This window comes from Lepidothrix coronata, unplaced genomic scaffold (assembly GCF_001604755.1).
Source record: "Lepidothrix coronata isolate B3197 unplaced genomic scaffold, Lepidothrix_coronata-1.0 Scaffold11, whole genome shotgun sequence".
Taxonomy (NCBI): Eukaryota; Metazoa; Chordata; class Aves; order Passeriformes; family Pipridae; genus Lepidothrix; species Lepidothrix coronata.
This window is the reverse complement of record NW_016690191.1, coordinates 1,891,456-1,912,919: the sequence shown is the minus strand read 5'-3', so window position 1 is coordinate 1,912,919 and position 21,464 is coordinate 1,891,456. Positions and strand designations below refer to the sequence as shown.

Sequence of the window (21,464 nt, the reverse complement as noted above, 5' to 3'; positions counted from 1 at the left end):
GGTGGATGCTTATGCAGGTGAGAGAAACGCATATGTTCAACATCCATAAACCAGAGTTTTTCTCTTGCCACTCTGTGAATCTGGGGCTTTGCTTTGTCTCCTCTTGTTGCCCTTGTGGTCCAACATTAAAAAAATATTTATGCTTCAGAGTTCTGAGCTTTAAACAGGTACTTGCAACATCAAGAATAATTCTCACACCTTGGTGATATAACTCAGCTTCTGGCCTTGCTTCATTCCAGTATTTTTTCCCTTGGCTACAATCAAGATTTTGCATTGCTAGATATGAAATGTTGAAGAGATGGTCAAAATCAGGGTGGGGAGCAATGGAGAGATCTCACAGGTGGTAGCTGGTGACTGTTCTTTTCATGCTCAGGATCACATTGATCACCAGTTTCAGATCTGAGGAGGAAATTAGCCCAGATCAGATTATCAGGGAGAGTGAGGGAGTTCTGGGGATTACCCAGATATATTTAAGCCAGTTTCTCTGGATTTTAGTGTTACCTTGCTAGACCCACTCTGTGCCTACACTTAATATTTGAGGAACAAGAAAGGGCAGAGCAGAAGGGAAAAAAAAATGTACAGAGTTTTAAATAGGTTGCAATCTCTGGTCTTATCATAGGTAATTTGTAGTATTTAATAGCCCTGATATACAGGAGGTCACATGAAATCATTTAGAAGTCCTGTCTGGATTCAATTTCTAAGAATGTATTAATCTCTGCCTGGCACAGGAAAGATAATGGCATTTCCTTCAGTAGAGCCTCAGTCGGTGCCAAGAGCAGGAGCCCGACTGTCATCGGATCAGCCAGTGAAAACAAGAGGGGTATTTGGTTGTTTATTTATTGAGTCATTCCAGCTTGATATTGGCTTTATGCCAATGCATATAAGTTCAGAGATAAAGAGTTATTCCTGACGATAGCAGGACAATCCGTTTCTCCCCCATTACAGCACAGAAATCCAGTGCTAAATTAAATCCAAGCCCAGATATGCAGGTAACCTGAACCTCGACTTTCACAAGGGAGAAAAGGTTCATAAGACAAGCTGGGACAAATCCCGAGAAGGGTCATAAAGGCACAACGAGCCAGATCCCTGCGTGTACCTTCTGCTGTCTTTCAACAGCCCAGCGCAGATTTGAACTTGGAAAGGTCCAAAGGAAACTATTTAAACCCAGGTCCCAGAATGCAAAGTGAGCTGGTGGGATTGCTCAGGAGCCTGAAGTGGCATTTTTTTATAGAGCAAACAATATAAAGTAAATAAAGGAGAATGACAACCCTCTGTGTACTCTAAGAGAAAACTAAAAGCCCCACTGGTGTGCGCTGCTTGTCAGAGAATACAGGAGCAAAATGCAAGTATGTTAAAAGGCTTTAGCCTGGAAAAACCTTTTTTACCCTTCTTCTTTAAAGTAATGAAATGGTTCAACAACCTTTTGAGAAGATGAAAAATCTTGCCTGTTTACATTTGTAAGAGAAGCCTGAATTACCTGCCTTTCCCTTTAAGCATTTTCGGATACAAATCAAACACAGATGGCCCATTATGTTTATGACCTCACTGTCAATTGCTCTAGATAGTGCATGCATTAATTATTGAAATATTTTCATAGTATACAACTTTTTAGTGTTCACATTGTCACAGATAATTTCAACTTTCTGATTGGGAGATATAAACAGTGTTATTTATGAGAATTAATCTCCCAAATGCCATAAAAGTCACAAATATACTGGGGGTTTTATATATATATATAATGAACCCAGCCTAAAAAAAAAAAAAAAAAAGAGGGAGAGGAAAACCAAAAAAATTGGCCTCAGTCCTGAAAGTCAACATTATGTTAACATTCCCTGCGATACATAAACGATGCCAAAACCTATTACAATTGCAGTAAATTTTGATTACTGGAGTTGTTTGTTATTTATGTCTAGAAGATAAAGATAATATTGGGAATAGCCCTCTACTTTTCTGCTTATAAATTACATCCATAAAATACTGTGGTTTTTAAACAGTAAAAAAACTTGATTGAGCTTTTCAAATTGTGCCTATTCTGCTTCAAGAAAACCACCTTTGGTGACAAAGCAGGTAGGAGCATTTCTTTAATTCTCATTTACTTTCATTAGTAAACATTGAGCAGCTCTAGACCAAGTTCAGAGAATTCTACGGAGTAGCAAATAGTTCCCAGTAGTGGCACAATGATAATTTTCAGAGTAAGGTCATCAAAAACACCAGTTTCATCACAAACAGCCCATTGACACCTGCTTGTTAATCACTATGTCCCTTTAAAAAAATAAAAATAAAAAATTAACCTTGACTTCTGATACTGTTTTTCTCCCCACAAAAACCTGCATTCATATTGTGATAAACTTTTCCAGGAAAGATCTGACTTCCTTCAGCAGAAGAGTACAGTATTTTTTATCCAAGTTGCTATCTAAAAAGAAAGAAAAGAAAGGAAATCAAATGGTGCTTAAGGTTGCAAAAGGTATATCTATGTAGGAAAAAAAAACCCCTTCCAGTTACTTTTACTTATACTTCTATTACCTTAATATTTCTGTAAGGCAAAACTAAAAAGGGATCCCCATATTTATGGGGTGAAGAATTCAAAGAGTTAATCCTCCCCAGAATGTTCCAGATGAACAAACAGAAAACATGCCTTTTTAATATTTCTATTTTCAGCAAACCCTTCCAATAAGCTGATGGCATTCGAAAGAGCAAAGGTAGAATGAGGGCGGGAAGGAAGAGAAAGAAACATCTCATGAAAGTAGCCCAAGGGAGAAATAAGTTCATGACTAGCACATTTACACCTTTCTTGATTTATTTAAGGTACAAGAATAGTGTAATATGACCTGTTTGCTTCCCTAACAAGCATTTATGTTTGCAGCAGATCAAGTCCAGACCCAGTTCTCGTGGCACAGGCACCTCTCACAGCTCTACAAGAGACCATGAGCACAGACCTAAGCTCTCTGCAGCATCCCATAAGCACAGAGGGGGGGTAGAGTAGCTCAAGTAGAAGGAAAAACCCCACATCACTACTTTTTAGCCAGACTTTGTGGTGAAGCAGCATTATCTCCTTTAACCCCTGCCCCCAACTTCACACACAATCTCCATCTCTAATTTTTCCAGCTAAGTTTGGTTTCTCTTTCTATAAAGTCAAGATGTGTTCTTCCCACCTCAAGGAGGAAATGCACTAAGCAGAGGAGTGGGTTTTTTGGTACTTTCAGTACTCCCAAACAAATATTTCCCATCCCTTCCTGTCATTCTCAAAGGCTCACAGTGTGTTGCTCTGATAATTCGAATAAACAAAAAGAGAAACAGCTGGCAAATAAAAGCCTAAATTTTCCAAGATACCCCTTGCCTCACGAGACAGAGATTTCTAAGTCCTGTGAGATCTCAGAATTCCTTTGGTCCCATTTGCAGCCAGGTCCCCACTTGCTATAAATTCAGTGCAGCCCCAGGGCTGCTCCCCTCAATGCAACCCCTCAATGCAACCCCTCCATGCAACCCCTCCCCGTTGAGGGATCCTGTGTGCTGTTAGAAGGGAGTTGGAAAGGAAAGGAGAGGGATTTTTCTAGTTAGAAGTTGTTCTAAGCCTGAAGCTGGGAAAGATGTAGGTTTTCCATGCCCTCGTTTCTATGAAAAAATATTCCTAATCCACCTTACTTATTTTATTGATACTGAAATTGTTAGCACAAGGTTTTGCTAGAGCTGAGAAACAGGAGAAAAATGAGGCTTCTTAATCTGTCGGGGGTCTTTTTTTATTATGTAGAGGATTGTTGAGGTTTTTCTGCAACTTGAAGGGCTAAAACTCACACTTGTGATCATTTCAAATGGATGGTCCCTATCAACTCTTCCAGGATTAGTGCTTATGAGCATTTTTCTGCTTCTGCATAGAAAGCAGAGGCCAGGTTAAGCCTCTGTCCTCAAAGATAACTAGGAGGTGTATTGTTTGACTGTTGTTTAACTGCAGCAAAACTTTTCTGCATGTTTTCCTATATACCACAAAGAAAAGTGGATGTTCAGGAAAGGACATATCCTACTGAAACATGTTTGGGGCTGGTGGAGGCAGGCTGGCTGTGCAAACAGATCTTTAGGGATTTATGATGATCAGTTTTTCAAGCATTACGAAAGCCTGAGAGCACATTATTTTTAAATGAGTTATATATTTAGCACTATGCCCACCATTCTTTCAGTTCTAATTTTAGAGGGCAGGGGACAACTCTGGCACTATTGTAGCCTTGTCTAAATTTAATATAGTTGAGCAGCTGATGATTATCAGAGAGATTGGCTTTTTGCTCCTTCAGGAATTTTTCACTGAGGAAAAAAAGTCACTGAGTAGTACTCTGCTTAGGGTATTGTACAAGCTGTTGTAGTACATGAGAAGAAAGTGTGCTCTGAAACAGTCTCTTAAGCCTTATCTCTTACTCCAGACAGGGATTTTAGATATAGGAGAAGGGAATGAGGTTAGTTTGGACAATGTTTTCCTTTGCCTTCTGTAGAAAGATTAGTAATTCTTGCTGGGATGTACCAGTAGACCAGACCTGTCCCATCTCCTTGTGAGTACAGACACACCCAGATACAGAACAGAGCTCAGAAACTTCCAGTTCCACCAGTTGCCCTGTGGAAGGGCTGAGGAACATTGTTCCCAGCTTCTTGTCCAGTGCCAATGGTCAGGTGGTCCATGCAGAGCCATGGGTTGAAGACCAGAAGAAGAAGAACTCTTTCAATTCTTCAACTGTGTCTCATAAATCCCACAGTTACAGTCATGGGTCTGACATTTATGTGGGCTTCAAGACAGTCTAGACCTTGTGTCTCTCTTACTGTGGCCACAGTGAGCAGTCTCATCTCAAGCAGTGTCTCTGAATTTGTCAAATGATATGCTAGTCATAGTTTATGGAAACGGGGACATGTGAGGGTGCTTAAGTGTTTTTAAGTGATTAAAGGCAACATTCACAAACACTTCAGTATTAGAGGCAAGCTCAATCTGCATAACTCTACACAGTGTCAAAGACTCATTCCAGACAAAGGGTGTTTAATGAAAAAACTCTGTAAAAAAGAGGCCTTGCAATTTCCTATAAATATTAGGCTTTCTGCCTTCCTTCTGAAATATATATGAACAGCCTCAAGAGGGATTATTGATGCTGGCAAGTTTAATCAGTCCTCAGAAGTCCCTGACACTGTGTCCAGCATTAGAGTTTTGCATATGGTTCCCCCCACACCCACTGGAGTGTTTTGAGGTTGGGGTGACTGCAGGTCTCTGAGAAAGCAAGATTGATAAAGCAAAGCAATCGGAGTTATTTCCTATGCATGAAATTGATTAAATGCTTCACTAAATGGCTTATAAATTTGGCTCTCATATTTCTGTCACCCACTGCAAAGATTACAGAAACTCCGTCTATAACCATGTTGTATACAATACCAAATTACAAAAGGTTGTAAAAACTAATGTTTTGTTTAAAGTTTTGAGCAGGACCATATGCCTTCGGTGACCTTGAGTAAGCTATTTTAATTCAAAACATTTTAAAGAGTAGAGAAGAAGGAAAAAAAATCCATCTGCATAACAAAACTGAACTAACACAATTTAATACTTAGTATGCTGCATATCATTTTTTACTTCTTGCCAGAAAAAATGTTGAATCCCCTTCCACCAGAGTATTCTAATTTTATAGCTACTAAATGTACGTGGCATGAAACCTAGAAGCTCAGGTTTCCCCAGATTGAATTTGCTTTTCTTATTTTATGAACTCTGTTATCAAATCTACCTGGGAACTTACATGGTCCCCTTTACTGTTGAACTCACTTGCATTAGGCACTAGTGTTTTCTTGACCTCATCAGACCCTTTAAAGTGAAGCTTTATTGATTTTGCCTTAGCATAGAGTTTCATTACCTCCAAAAATAGGATGAAAAACTGAGGCACAGAGACACTGAGGATCTCTAGATCCCAAAAACAGGTGTGAGGGTAGTTTGCACCCAAATCTGCTTCTTTCCCTTTCAGGTGAGACAGCCAAAGGATTTACTAGAGTTTGGTCACTGGAATAGCTGTATGAGCGTTGTCAGCTGCTGGAGATCTACTGTACAACATTAATTTTCTTGAGTATGTTCAGTCATATCCAGTGTCCTGCACACATTTAATAACAGCTGCTGCTTACACCCAGTTATGTTCTCAGTCCACAGCAGAATAAACTTTGGGCCAACTGAATCTTCTGTTATTTTAAAATCCAGTGTTGGCTTATGCCTTGGCTGTCCTTGTGCAAACATCTGACCTGGAAACTTGAGCTCACCCAAAACTGTCCAGCTGTGGATGTCCCATCCCTAGTGGTGGATCCTGCTTGGTCTGGTGGAAGGTTCCCTGTCCACAGCAAAGGAGTTGGAACAAGATGATCTTGAAGGTTCCTTCCACTCAAACCATTCAGTGATACTATGACTGTAGGAAAGGACATTACTTAGTAACAGATATAAAGTTAGCCGCAGTAAAATAGGTAGATTGCTTTATAAATCCAATAAACACTGTACTTCTGACTGTCATAAATATAATTTTACAGGATCCTTTTTAAATAGAGCTCCATTTTACAGATGAGAAAACTAAGATTCAGCAAGCACACAGGCTTTGCCCAGTTTTAGAGTTTTCTTCTGGCAAAGACTGAGGCTGAGCTCTGGCTCTTCTGCTCCCCAGTGCTTCAAGAACTCAACCATACTCTCCTTAGCTATACAAATAAAGATCTTAAGTGATTAAATATAAGTACTGAAGCGAGGCTCATGGCTAGCAAGAGCGAATTGGCATGAAATGCAAACATAAGCATGAGAAAACAATCTGTGTTTTAACCATAAATGCCTGTTTTCTACAGGAAAAGCCATGTTCTCCCGTAACATTTACAAGCCATCTTGTCCCCAGCAAGGATTAACATTCAGCATCGATGTACTGATCTGGCAAAGGGCTGCCAGTAATGTAATCTTTTTTACAACCAGCAACATGCTTAAAGTCTTGACGGACTTGACCTCTGTCCATTGCTAATCCCTAACTTTCTTGCCCATTCAGATGTACATCTTTAAAGAGATGGCACTGAATGTATAGCAAAGAGCTAAACTTTAACTGAAGGTGAAACAAGAGCTGCCCAGAGAAAAGCAGTGGGAGGAGGGAAATCCGAGTGTTGCTTACCCAGCCTCGTGCTGGGATTTTGACCCCATCGTGGGGGTAGAGGTGCCTGCTCAGTTTTACATGTGCAGTGCCTTTATTTCTGCCCAGATGGGAGAACACACCTTTTGGCAAGAGAGGATGTAATGTATTAGCTTGGATTACAGAAGCACTGTAATCAGACTCTTTATGCTTAGACTGTCTGAACAGTCCTTGATCCCAAAGGATAAAGCTAAACAAAGTAGTTGAAGCTCACACATGGAAAAACGAGGTATAAAGAGACCTCATATTTTACTGAATCAGTTCCTCAACTCCCAGTTCAGGCATTTGGTTGAAAAACCAAAGTGGTAGATTTCCATTATATTCACAGTCAATCCAAAAAGATTCCAGCTGTCTTTTCTTTCATTTGTGTGACAACCAGTCCTGGGATACATGCCAGCTCCTCAGATATTGCTGCTCCACAGTCTAGTTATTTTAACTTCTGGCAACTGGTTATTTGACCTCTTGGTGGCTTGTCATTTTAGTATCACTTTCTCTATGTGGATAATCTAGTGGGAATCCCTCCTTTATAAGGCAACAGTCTACACATGGTAATTGGCCAGAACACTGAAGTATTGTGCTGTTAAGTCCGGTCTTGAGCCACAGCTGAGGAGCACTAATTGTGTCTGGGAAGCACAAAAAATGTGGTTTAGTTTCTTGTTCATGAGTTACTGGTCCTCAGGCATGGGAGAAAACTCTAATTTTTAATATGCCATGTGTTATGTACAAGGTTTGGATCACTCCCTAAAGCCATGTGATGCAATCTCCTCCTCCTGGATGAGCACAGCCTGGGCTCCAAAGGACACACAAGGAGAAGGAGATCAGCCCTCAGCTTCCACCAGCTTGTGAGTGATGAGTTACATCACTCTGGTGTGAGAAACCAGCAGAACTGATCTTTATTCCCCTGTCCCATCATCAGTGATTACAAATCAGCATAAAAGCCAGCGGCGTGCTCTGTATCCCATGGACATCCTCAAGTGATGGCCAGCTCTGTTGGATGAGGTTTGCTTTTCATTAATCTCCAAAGCAGCCTAAAAGCATCTTGTATCTGCAGACAGTCTAATCTGCTGATGCTATATACTCAGTGAGAAAGCATGCAAGCAATCCAAATAAAAGAAGCAGCCATATATCCTTAATTTAAGGCGATATTCCTTCCTCCACCTTGAGCAATCAAAGCAAAGCCACAAATTTTCCAGTAGTCTGGGAATGGGATCTTAGAAAATGGTGTACTCAGTCTGACATGGACTTAAATAGGTTTCAGAATAATCCATTATGCATCAAGTGTTTAATTGGCATAATTAATATTTTTAAGGGGAGCCATTCACATTGTAAGTTCTATACACATTATTTACAATTTCAACAGTAACAGTTAATGCTCTGTGACAAACTATATTGTTTCCAGCTTGTTATCCATTCATAACAAGGTCAATCTATTACCATTATTTTTGTGAATGTAGCTGTTACCTTGAGGCAAAAAGTTAATTGTAAATTACAGAGGAGGGATTATTGAGTTGTTTTTTTAACTGTATTCACTGTAATGTATGGTAATGGTGTTATTTTATGAAACATTTACATTTAAAAGCATTTCGTTATTCATATCACACATGCTGGACAAATTCACTTTTAAACTTTTCAAGAACTTACTCAATGGGAAGGGAAGAGCCATTTGAAAGGATCCAGCTGAACACTCCATAAGCACTGCAGTTAAAACCAGATGCAGTCTCATCTATTTTCCCCCTTTGTCTGAGGCTGGTCCCTCTGCCATCACCATTCAACACAACTCTGAGAAGTGCTTAGTGCTCTGAGAAACAGGAGCAGGTTTGATTGTAATTTAGAGTAACACTTTAGCCCTTACATCACAAAAATTATCTATAAGAGATGTATCTTCAGATTTTATTCAGCCCCTGATACACAGCACATACACGGGGCCACTCTGATGTCTGAACTCTTCTCCTCCTTACTTTTGCACAATTTCTACTGTGCTGGTTGATGCCCTGGCAGACAAATCTTATATTTACACCCTGCCTTGTTTGCTCTCACCTGAGCAAAAGTCAAAGGGTATGTGGCACTGCTGCTTCTCAGATGGCAGTAAAAGTTGTCATTCTACACAGAAAAGGATGGGGAACCATCATAAAACCTGTCTTTCCACATCATTTTAACGACGCTTTTCAGGGCAAAACCCATGAGCTTTACATTACATCATTGACTTATCCATCTTAATGGAGAGTTGACACCATTTAACTTCAATCCAGACAACATTTCTGCTGTGCCCACAGATCCAATAGATCTGCCTGCTGCGTTGATCTCCACCGTACTTGTTTTCTAAATTGTACTTTGAAATTAGGTGGTTTACATAATCCCATTATATTCTGGCTTCAATTAAAACACTGGCATTGAATCTTCGCAATCACTTCCAGAATAACTGAGAACAAACTCATAAACACTGAATATTTTGAGCTGAATAAAGAATGTAAGAGGCTGATCATTGATCAGATGCAGAAATGTGTTTCCAGTCACACAGGAATAAGAAAAGTAGTTTAGAATTTTGTCTTCTTTTCTCCACTGAAGAACAGGCAGGTGAGAGCTGTTGAGATATTTCCTTAACCAACCTATAAAAGACATGTTGTAATTTCTCAGTGATGAAGTTTCTGTAATGTGCTGGGGGGTGTTTGGGTGAAATTTTACAGAGAACAATTTAAATCTGTTAGAATCAATTGCTCACTTGAAAAAAATCTATTCCTTTCTTCCTCAAGTCGTAATGAAAAATAAATTTGTCAGGCTTACATCTTCTATCTGAAAGGCCTAATGTGCTGTATCAGACCAGGTTTTCCTGTATCTCATGCTCTCAGAAACTTTAAGGCATCGTTAGGTATTAGCATACCTAGTTTGGAAAGGGTTAAATAACATTATTTCTGTGGTCTCCATGGCTGGTAGCATGCTCAAAGTGCACAAAGCTCAAGACATGTGCATTCTTCGTCCAATAACTTGTCCAGTAATTGGTATATTGATTGCTAATGTCATCATGTTTTAGTATATATAAACCCTCTCACTCTATCATACAGCCGCCAACAATCCAAGAAGTCATTGTTTATTCATTGTAACTCCCAAACTGGCGTGTCAGATTCTGCTTCAGGCCTTGCTGATAAAAATCAGGAGATGATTGGGCACACACATTCTTGACATGGCTGACCCATGACATCTTAGGGCCAGCAGGGAGCCTGTCATTATGTGTACAATACTCTTCTTTCTTCCCCCTTATCTATTCCCAGATGACTTTGAGATTTTTATTAACTCATTAATGACTGAAGATGTCATTAAGGAAAGTGGGAAGGAGGGGGGAGAAAGACATTTTGTTTGTTTGTTTAAAAGTGGGGAGCAGCAAGCCACTGGCTCCACTTGGAGAAAGGTGGGGAATCTTTAAGACAATGCTGAAGGATATCCAGAGGAAAAGATTGTTGGCTCATTAGGATGACTAAAGCCAAGCTTTGAAGGGAGAAAAAATATTGGGCCATATTTGAAACACAGCTGAGGAAAGAGGGATGAATTTCTCCACAGAAAAGAAACAACAAAAAGGAAACAGCCCAAAAAGCTGGTTAGGTTTATGCAGCACAATCAGTAGCCCTCACAAGCACAGAGGGAGATCCCCCTGGTACTGCCTCACTCTTCAGACACTTCAGTATTCACTCAGAATAAGTTCTGTGTTCAGGGTTAACATTTTATCGTGTCTTTAAAAGTGTGTCTCTTTACAAAGGGAAATAGAATCTCTTCGGGTTTTTTTACATTTTCTCGTTTAAATATGGCAATTGAACAGATATTGAAAAGCATTAAATAGTAATCACACCTGAAGTGGTTTTTTTCCAGGTTCTTTTTCATCCTAAGTTTGTGAATTCTATTTGTAAATATAGAAAACTACTGCATATAATTTTGCAGATTTTTACAATATGGACAGAATTTTATTACTTTAAAATATATATCTGAAGCAGAATTTTCATGTGAGTCTGTTGACAGGTTACTTCTGATCCTACAGTAGTCAGTCACTAAACTTCCCCTGTATTTGGGATAAACAACTGGTCCCACCTTATGAATTTTTACTCCACTTGAAAATTCTGCTTTTATTTTTTAATTTCTCTATGAAACAATCTCACATCTGATATTTTTATTGGAAGCTGGATTCATACAGCAATGAAAGCTGTCTTTTTCTTCCTGAAATTTGTGTGTTTCCTATCATTAGAGGCCTGTTGGTTTAGAACCAAGGACTTAATATTTTAAAGATTGCAATTATTTTGTTTTAATAGTTGCCATTTGTGGATTGACTGAGGAATAGCGAACATTTTCCTGCCTTAGGCAGCTGCCTTCCATATGGTTGTTGATCTCAAACTAGAAATCTCTGATGTGATTTCATGATTGCTGTGATACTGGACATTAAAGTGACATCAAGATCAATATCATCTGCATTGACTGGCCCTTAGCATTCCTTGTTTCATTGTTCACGTCTTTGATGGGGTGAGTGGAAGAATGATGGGTTTGTTCCTCAAAAGAACCAGAAAGTATTGGTATAAAATACTGGAATAAGCTCCATAGATGGGACCTGTGCATTACTACAATCAACTCAAATAGGAATCTGCTTATTCTATCATATAAACTACAGATGGCAATCAGGTGTATCAACCTGATTTTATAAACTGACTACAGTAAGTTTTAATACTCCTAATAGGAGTTAAATGAATATAATTTAATTATACCATGTTGCTTGTGACAACTCACCATTCTGCCCACTCAGTAGATGATCAGATCACCTGGGTCATAGGGCAAACATTTATTCTTAGGAAAAATGATAATATTTGCCGTGTCTCAAGTCCTTGTGAAGGCAGTGGACATTTTCTGCAATATTAGAAATTTTCTCTAGTTTGCTTCTTTAAAAGAGATTTTTATTCTTCTTTTGTCTCCTGATAATTAACAGAACATTGTATTGTAGTGGGAGCTGGAGTTCTCCATCAAAGGTCAGGGACTTGTGCAAGATGCTGTCTGGGACTTTAAAAAATACATAGATATACATACACATGTATAAATATATATATATATATNATATATATATATATATTCCAAAGGAACACAGAGGGGTTTGAAAAAAAAAAATGGCAAGAACACATCAGCATTTGCTGGCCTAATCAGCTATACTCTGCTTAATGAAGGTGTGTCATTTCCCAAATGCACCTTTTTGAGAGGAAGCCTTCCTTTCACCTCCCTTTCTGACATCCAACCTCTCTTCCATCCTGTGCTGAAGCGGGAACCTGTGATGAATCTTTGGATAATGGACTGTTTGCTTTGACAAACTACCCCTAGTGAAACACGTGCCTGTCTTGGCGACAATAACAGCGAAGTGCGGATTTTGTGGAAGAAATAGAGGCTTTGAGGGCTCCGGCGCCAGACTCCGAGTCTATAAATTGCTGGACTGGGATGTTGGATGCCTTTTAATATTTTCAAACATCCAGTAGAGTAATGAAAGAACTGTAGGACTACCCTGATGTAAGACCTCGGGAGAGTGGTTTTCAGAGATCATGGGAGCTCACAACTTGTTTAAGAACATGAAGTCCTATCCAAGTAATAGCTGGAAATAAGTTGCTTGATTTTTCTATCCCCAAAGACAAATTCTTGTAATAGCAAAAGTGTAAAATCCAACAAAGAGAGGCTTGATACTTTCAGATATTCCAGCCACTTCACAGTGGGAAAAAAAAGACAGACTGACAGTGAAACTATTTGGGGTAAATAATGAGGACAGACTTCTCAGAAATAAACTGGCATGGATTTGGCCATGAGATGTCAGATTCATAACTTGGGAAATGAAAGCCTCTATATACTAGAGAGCAGGCCCTAGCCCAGCAGTGGCAATTCAGCCTTCTGAGCCACAGGGATTTCTTTATAAGCAGTGGTATATTAAATGTGGGATCCAGTAGGCCAAAGGGACAGCAGCAAAACAGAGACAACGTGCAGTGACAAAAAATGAGCTAAAGTCAGACACTAATTACTTCACAGTAATTTTGTTTTCCTGTAGGGTTGACTAATATCTCTTGCTCCTTCAAGGTAAATGCTTTTCCTATCACTTAGATTTTACACCTAGTACAATTTTTTTTAGTTTAAGTGAAACTGGGGAGAAAGCAGGTTTTGTTTATTTATCCTTTTTCAATGTAAAGATGAGGGGTGGATTGTTATACTGTGCATGTAGCTGGAGTGGGCTGAGGAAGAGCACTTTTAGACAGGCCTAGGTCAACAAAACAGATTCATCCATCACATCTGCCAGAATGGAAAGATAGTTGTCTCTATGCTCGGTCAATCGGAGACCTTTCTGCTGAGTCAACTGACAAGATTGCAGATATTTGTGACAAGAAGGACACTTATCCACTAGTAAGTGGACTGAAGACCACCAACATGTTTGGCGGTGGGTCCTAAGCCTGGGAATCTCTAAACTCTTCAACAGCAGCATATTGCTGCTTGCAGCCCTCCTCCCCTTATCGGTGGAGAATCGTTACCAAAAACTAAGCTGGAATAAGATAAAAGAACAAAAGGAAGGGATTCTGAGGTGCTAATGGTGGAAGGTGTGAGAGTCAGTAGAAAGTACAGTAAAGAAACCCATGACAAGTCATGATAAATGGGTCGTTATAAAATTCATGTTTAGGCTGCACCAGTCTGGGGATAATGCCATTCGTCATGGCAACACTGGGGCACTAATGAGCCCTCATTGCATATTCATGGCTTTGGCGCCTCTCTCCTCTCTCTGCCTCCCTCCCACCCCGAACCAATGCCTGGTAAATATCTCCACCTCAAGCTGAAACTCGACTTAGGCTGCTTTTTTTTTTTTTTTTATTTGTTATGTTGCAGCAATTACACTGTAAAAGTGCTGCACAAGATTGATTGCTCTGATCTGTAGTTCAATTGTAAATTAGAATACACATCCCCCTGGGGACACACGGCCCCTATTTGTGATTAAGAAAAAAGCCCCATAATAGACTAATAGCTAAAGTTCTCTCTCTTTTACTTTCAGGCAATTAGCTTGATGAAATGGCCTCTTTTTGTGTACCCTGGAAGTGTAAACCGATATCATAATGAAGTATATGATGTTTATTCTATTATTTTCACCTTGCCATGTATGCAGGAATGCATAAATAATGGCTGCTTTGTCTAGTACATTTACTGATTCAGAAGTAAACTCTGTCTTAAAGATGCAGCATGTGATCCCATAGCCTTATGTTAAGCTGGACACTGTGACTAGTCCCTATAAAAACTGATGTTCTGCCCAAAGAAGTTGGAGACAATTTTCAGTCAGGTGATTAAATAATGTTTGGAGGATACTTTCATTTATGATGAATCTTAATAGGAAAATCCTCCTAATAACCTAGTGAGAAAAAAAGAATCTCCATTTTACAGAAAGGAAATCTGAGGGGGAGACGCTGAACACGTTACACAAGCCCACACAGGACCTTAATAAGTGCTTAAGAAATCCTACCTCCTTGAATGTTTTTTCAGGCAATGAGAAGCTCCCATTCCTCTCTGTTGTAAAGAGTTATTAATGCTGTCCTGTATGGGTCATGCAGTGCCTCTGACCTTAACTCACCTCAAAGACATACAGCTCCGCAGTGTCACAGTTGTCTTCATTCCCATGTGACACCCATGGCTAAAGCTCTTTCACCTAAATCCAAGGTGGATATGGTCATGCCCATATTCAATATCATGTGTTGGATGCTGGCTTTCCCAAGGCTCAATTTGAGCTGTCAGTCTGAGCAAATGAGTCATGTTGTGCAATAGTGTTATAACACGGGGACGGCGTTCGTGCAGTTGAGCTCGAGATAAATATCTGGGAAGAAAACTGCCATGTGATGATAGCTCTGGGCATATCTGCTTTGTGAGGAAAGGTGCTTCTACATTAGCCTTTCACTTTGGCCCAGGAGTGCACTTTTGAAGTGAACCCTCCAAATGACCCTGCTTACCCCGTCCCACCAGGCCAGGCAGCCTCAGAACACGCAAACGGAATTCTTTTGTGTGAAATCAAACCAGGTGATGTGGTCTGGGAGCTCCAGTAGCTAACGGGGATTCAGTCCACTGGAGCATGCTAGGACTGGTCTGAGTAAACCTCTGACATGCAGTGACCTGGGGCCAGTCCCTGCTCTTCAGTGCACAGCGTAGACGTACCTTTATTTGCCTATTTGCTAAGCAGAGCAGGGTTCCTATCCAAGGGGTTGTAAGAAACTCGGATATGAGGACATGTGAAATGGCCTGAAAATCCTGCCTGAGGAAACACACTGCTTTCTGTATAACCCCATCGGTTTGTCTGCAATAGAAATATTTCCATTTAGTATAAATTCTGCGCGAGAGAGGTTCTGAAGGGGAACATAACAGAGCTTGGAAACATTTTGCTGAGAAGCACTACCAGTGCAAACCTTCAAAGGGTAACTCTGTACATGGCTACAAAACCATATTCTGTTTAAACTTGTTCATCATTGTCTTCTTGCATGACAGCCCTGGCATTTAAAATATGTTAGGGGTGACACAATACTTTCACCTGGTGCAGACATATATCACTGGAAGGATGTTCTCATAAACAAAGTGCTGCAGGCTATGATCTTATCATTCTCCTCTTCCTTCTTCTCAGCTCAGTTCAATGACAAACACGTATTTCTCTTCTTTGCTCCAGTTTTCTGCTCTACAGAAGCCTGGTGTTGGAGCAACAGGTGATGTTGCAAATCAGGAATGACAAGCACTGGTGGTGGCCTGGTGGGGGGAAGCAGCATCAGAGGGGGCAGCAAACATGCAACGAATTTTATCGTGCTGCAGCTGGTGCAACTTCATGGCATGAGCAGAAGTGCACTCACGTGCATGCCCGCACACGAGTGGGTTTTTTTTGAGAAAGACAAAGCAAATTAGAGTGTTCATATGTAATTAGCTGACTATTAGTGTGGTTCAGCCAAGGCAATAGGCAGACAGTTAACTTGGAGATAGCTCGCAGATAAAAGGGCTGAGGAGGGTGTTCTGGGGAAAGCTGGAGGTAATGGTTCAGAAGATAAATTCCTGACAAATTGAGCAGGCATCTCAGAATGTTCTTGCCCTACACCACCAGCACAGTGAAGCTATACAGGCCTTCCCTCTCTCCCCTACAAAGCTTAACCCTTCCTGGCACCCAGGGCTCTTTCTCCTTGGACAGCTCACTTCTAAATTATTTAAGAATTGTAATTTTCTATTTAAACGCATTAGTTTGGACTAAAATTGCGACATTTCCTGCTCATGCTTCCTGCCCTCTTTCTTATGCCAGCATATGAAACAGAGGCTATTACCCTTGTAGAGGCTGGAATATCCCCAGCTATTTATCTGAGAGTGACCAGGCCTAGTAAAAACTTTATCATTTACCATAAGTAAGCATCACACCTGGGGAGAAACCCAAAGTGCGTCCAAGTTCAAGTCTTTGCAACTTCTATGAAAATGTGGGTGTTTTAGTAAATCTTTGTGCTAAATGAAAATGTCATTATAATTTTCTCTCATTTTACAGCTGACAGGGAAGTGCTTTTTTCTGTCCTTTGGGAGTTTTCAAGATTTCATTTTTTTTCAGCTAATTCTGTGGCTAACCAATAAGCTGCTAAAATGTAAAAAAATATAACTGAGCCATTTGATTCAGGAGTTTCAAAATATTTCAAATTTTTTGCTTTCACTTATAAATTAAAAATTAAAATTAAAATATATATCAAAGCAAATAAATGTCCACTTAGAAAAACATGTATCAGGACACTTACAATTATTTTGAAAAGTCTTTAACATCTTTTTTCCAGTTGAGAAGCTTCATGAAGACTGTGTTATTTAATCCCAATCTTTTTGCCTGTCTGGCATGTTTCAGCACAAATTTTTCATGAAAAACCCTAGACATAATCCACTTTTATGATCAATTCAGTATATTAGGGTGTTCTTGTTTGGGATGACTTCTGAGGAGGAATAATTGAGAATTTCATGCTGAGTTGATCCAGTACTGAAATTCTCAAATATTGCTGAAATTATTCATGCTTCTGAGTATCCATTTATGGAAAAGCCTGCATTTCTTAGGGCCTGTGACCCCTTTCGTTCCTCTCAAATAAGATTGATCTAAAGTGTTTCTGTTGAAGTAAAAATTTATCATGGCTTTTGCACAACTTGAACACTATTTTTTTTGCCACTGTGTAAACTCTACAGCAAGTCTGTTAGAACTTTGTCCTGCAAGGAAAGTGCACACTTGATATTTCAGATTAAATGTCCTCGTATTCTGTCATGCCAGACACAGAATTCACCAAACAGACAGAAGAACTTGCACTACTGGGGTGGGTTCAGCCCCATTTACTAAAAAACACGTTATTTTTTGCTGACAATAGATCACTTCTAAGCATACAATTAGCAACTTTTGGTACATAGCTGTTTTTAACCCCCAAAGTAAATTACCACTTGCTACTTTTAATGCTCGTTTGTTCAAGCCTCCTTGTAAGCATTTTGTCATGAGCAAAAGTTGGAGTGAACTCTCTACGGAAGAAATGTTGAATCAAGAGCGCAAGATTGTGTTGATGTTTCTGTTCATCTTGAAGGAGGGAACCTTCTGCTGTAGATCTCAAGTGATGCTCAAGGGGAAGAACAGCACGTACAAGGAGGGGAGCCAAGAGCCTACCACTAGAGATAAACCCTGGGGACAGTGTCAAGGTAAGGGCCCTCACCAGCCACTCAGGAAATGTTTTCTTCCTGACTCTTGCTGCCCTGCTTACCTTCTTCCCGCGGTCGTTTTCCTCATCCCACCTTGCAGAACGACAGGAAAACCTGAGGTTTTGCACATGTTTCTGGAGAGAGGGTTGTCTTGCGTAGAAGCAGCAGCTGTGTTCGACCAAAGGTCCTGCGATCCCCTCACCATCTCCTATGAGGAGCAGCTGAGGGAACTGGGAGTGTTTGGAGGAAAGGAGGATCAGGGGGCACCTTGTCACTCTCTACAACTCCCTGAGACAAGTTTGCAGTCAGGTGTGTGTCAGTCTCTTCTTCCAAGTAACAAGAAATAGCACAAAAAGAAGCAGCTTCAAGTCACGCCAGGGGAGGTTTAGGTTGGATATTAGGGAAAATTTCATCACTGAAAGGGTGGTCAAGCATTGGAACAGGCTGCCCAGTGAAGTAGTGCAGTCAACATCCCTGAAAGTGTTAAAAAAATAAATAGATATGGTGCTTAAGAACATGGTTTAGTGGCAGACCTAGAATGTTGGGTTAATGTTAAACTTGATGATGTTAAAGGTGTTTTCCAACCTTCATGATTCTATGACTCTATGATCTCTGTGGCAGAAACCCCCAGCACATATATGGGAAAATGTCAGAAGTCAAAACTAATTCTTCTCATAAGGTATTCTCCTTGTTCCTATCACTCAGTGCATTACAGACTGACAACAGAAGTTTCATAAACCAAGAATGTTTAGTTCTAGCCTGATTATATTTTTGGTGTTCTGTGGCAGAAAATCCTGCAATTTAATTGTGCTGCATGACAGAAAATTTTATTCACTTTAAACCTCTTTTGCTCCTTGTATTAACATAGTCTATAAATATTCCCCTCTTCACAATGCTCTTCATAATGTTTGTCACAGTATACACCTCAGTGATCTCCTTTCAAAGAGTTCTAAATTTGTCTCATTTTCCTTTGAATGGAAGCAGATACATACAATTACTGACAAGACAACCACCATCAAACCCAACTCTTGTTACAGAGACTGAAACGCTTCCAAAAATTAATTATTTAAAATAATCCAAACAGTGCAAATATCCAAAGATCAGGCAGATCTATGAAACTTGCCTGCAGCAAAATCATGCAATTAGAATCATGCTCATAAGTGTTGCAGTCTTAAAACATTAATAGATCATTTTAATGGAAGGAGTTATTAAAATTGTATTTGATTTGCATTATTACAACACTGAATGCGCTATGGAAAACTGAGTTCATGAGTGAGGTACAGCACAAACCAGTCTTATTATCTGAGCTGGAACTTTAAAATAGACCTTGCTTTACAGTTCTGAATTTTCTTTAGTTTTATTTCTTTTTCAAATTGATAAGAACTCGGGTTTTTATATTAGAAATAGAAAATGAGGAGGAGGATAAGAAAATAGCTGGAGACTGAAATAAAGACTGAGAAAAGCAATTTGAGGAAAAAACAATCCTTTCCAAAGTAAGTAATTTTTATCATAAATGAGATGTATTGTTGTGATCATAACCACTATCAAAAGTCCCATGAATTGCAGGGTTTCTGTAGACGATTTAGGAAGAAGTTGGCCCAAATGTGGAAGCAATTATAAAGAAATTCATGACTCTTTAGTAAGCATTCCTTGTTTTATTTCTGTTACAAATAGACTGTAATTTGTGGATCTCTATCTGACATCTTTTTATTGGGCACTTACCCTCCCTGACCTGTTTATAAAATTCCCCATTTCATTAGTGGGACATCACCAGCAAATCTGATACACAAATGTCTCCTTTAATGCAGCAGGAAGCAGAGTCTGTTGGAGTTAGTGGAATAATTTCAATCATTTCTAACAGATTTAGGAATAAACCCGCAAGGGTTAAAAGAATATATATAACCATAATTACAAAGTGGAAAAAGGAATACAGTTTCTTTGCAACTGAGATATTTTTAGGGGTTTTGTTCTTTAGAATCCCTGTACAGGTATGTCCCTCATGCACCGTTGTCAAAAATAGTGTTTAGGCATTTAGGCTTGAGTTGATTTAATCCAGTACAGAAGTGTGCTCTAAATTTTTCAGGGCAGTGCAAATGTGTAAAAATGGTGTCTTCCTGTACAAAAGCTCCATTTCACTTAGAAGAACCATGCTAATAAATTAAATAAATGAAAGTATTTCTATTAAAAATAGAAACAGTGTCTCATAGAAAAAAATATCATCGATCTTCTGAACTTAAAATATGTTTTAAAATTCAGTGTTCAGATCCTGAGCAGGTGTAAATCATCACAGAAATTATGCTGTTACACTTTACATGATATTACCAAATTGTCTTGCTGGTAATTAAGAATATCCTCTATGGAATAAGGACCAATGACAGGAGAAAGTATAAGTTGATATTGTCTCAGCACACATAAGTGGTAGACAGAAATATTCATGTGCATAATCTTATACCTTACCTACATGATACCCAGTGGGCTGAAGTAATAGTGTACAGAATTATCTTGGAAAAGACAATTCTCAACAGAAACTAAAAATCTTATGAGTTGTCTGTGTTTCTCATAATTATACATGGCAAAAAAATGGAGATAAAACTAACAGGCATGCTCTTGGAAAATGTTTCTTTATAAATGCTTCTTTAAACTTTCAGCATATTATACTCAAACGTTTTTCAGGCTCAATTTTTCTGTATTTCATGCCAAGAAAATCAGTATTTCTTTCTCCCTTTCTTTTCATGGGTCTATTAGGTTTGCAATCTGCAGCCCAGGGAAACATATGCAATTCCTATTAGTCAGGAAGGTAATGAAGTCGTTCTGATCAAACATGAAATTTTTGCCCTGAATTTCTGGTGTAAATTTCAAGGGGAAAGGCCACCTGAGAATTCAACAGCCACTTCCATGAAGAGCCAAACAAACCACTCTGTCTGCTGCAGAACAGCTCCTTTAACTTACCAACATAATGAGACTTTTTCAGAATCAAACTTTTCTTTAAAAACAAGTGCTTCCCTTCCTTGATATTAAAAGTGAACCTCTCTTCATTCTTGTGAAAATTATTTTTAACAGCTTCCTTGTGGAGATGTCCTTTTTAAGCGATAATTCCTCGGGGCTGGAATTTGAGGTGTTCATGGAACATGCTCTGACCTCTGTGTTCAGCTCATGGCTTTCCCCAATATACTTTGAGCTTATTTTCAATTCCAGCTAAGTCACTATGGGGATGTTAAGTCTAAATTCCACGTAACAAAACATAAAGCTGATGAGCAATTCCCTATTTTCTCATTTTGGATAGTAAAATCAATTTTGGTTCTACTATCCAAAATATTTAGAAGTAGTCAGCTGAGGGAGAAAAAACATAGTGCATAGTGGTGAAGGATGTTTGCATGCATATGTTTAAAATCTCCTATATGTCCAGAGCAACCAGAATCATGATGTCATAAACAGATGACATTAAAAGGCCAAAAATGTGAAGACAAAAAGATCTTCTGTATAGATTATCTGTGGTAATCCTTATTGCAGATATTGAGGGATATTCTAGATTAGCAGAAATCAAGAAAGAGTTAGCCCTATATGTAGGTTTGGTCTTTGATCTTATACAAAGTGTAGAAGGCACTACTCTGT

The 21,464-nt window shown here is 39.3% G+C and overlaps 1 long non-coding RNA gene across 1 annotated transcript; it reads right to left on the bottom strand.

The window, feature by feature from the left end:
* Positions 1–11,901: 11,901 nt before the first annotated feature.
* On the bottom strand, positions 11,902–15,884 carry LOC108492582. Its single transcript, XR_001873160.1, has 3 exons — positions 15,706–15,884; positions 14,761–14,835; positions 11,902–12,182 (listed from the first exon to the last, which is right to left on the bottom strand). It is a non-coding gene; the product is annotated as an uncharacterized LOC108492582 (long non-coding RNA).
* Between the last annotated feature and the right edge of the window lie 5,580 nt (positions 15,885–21,464).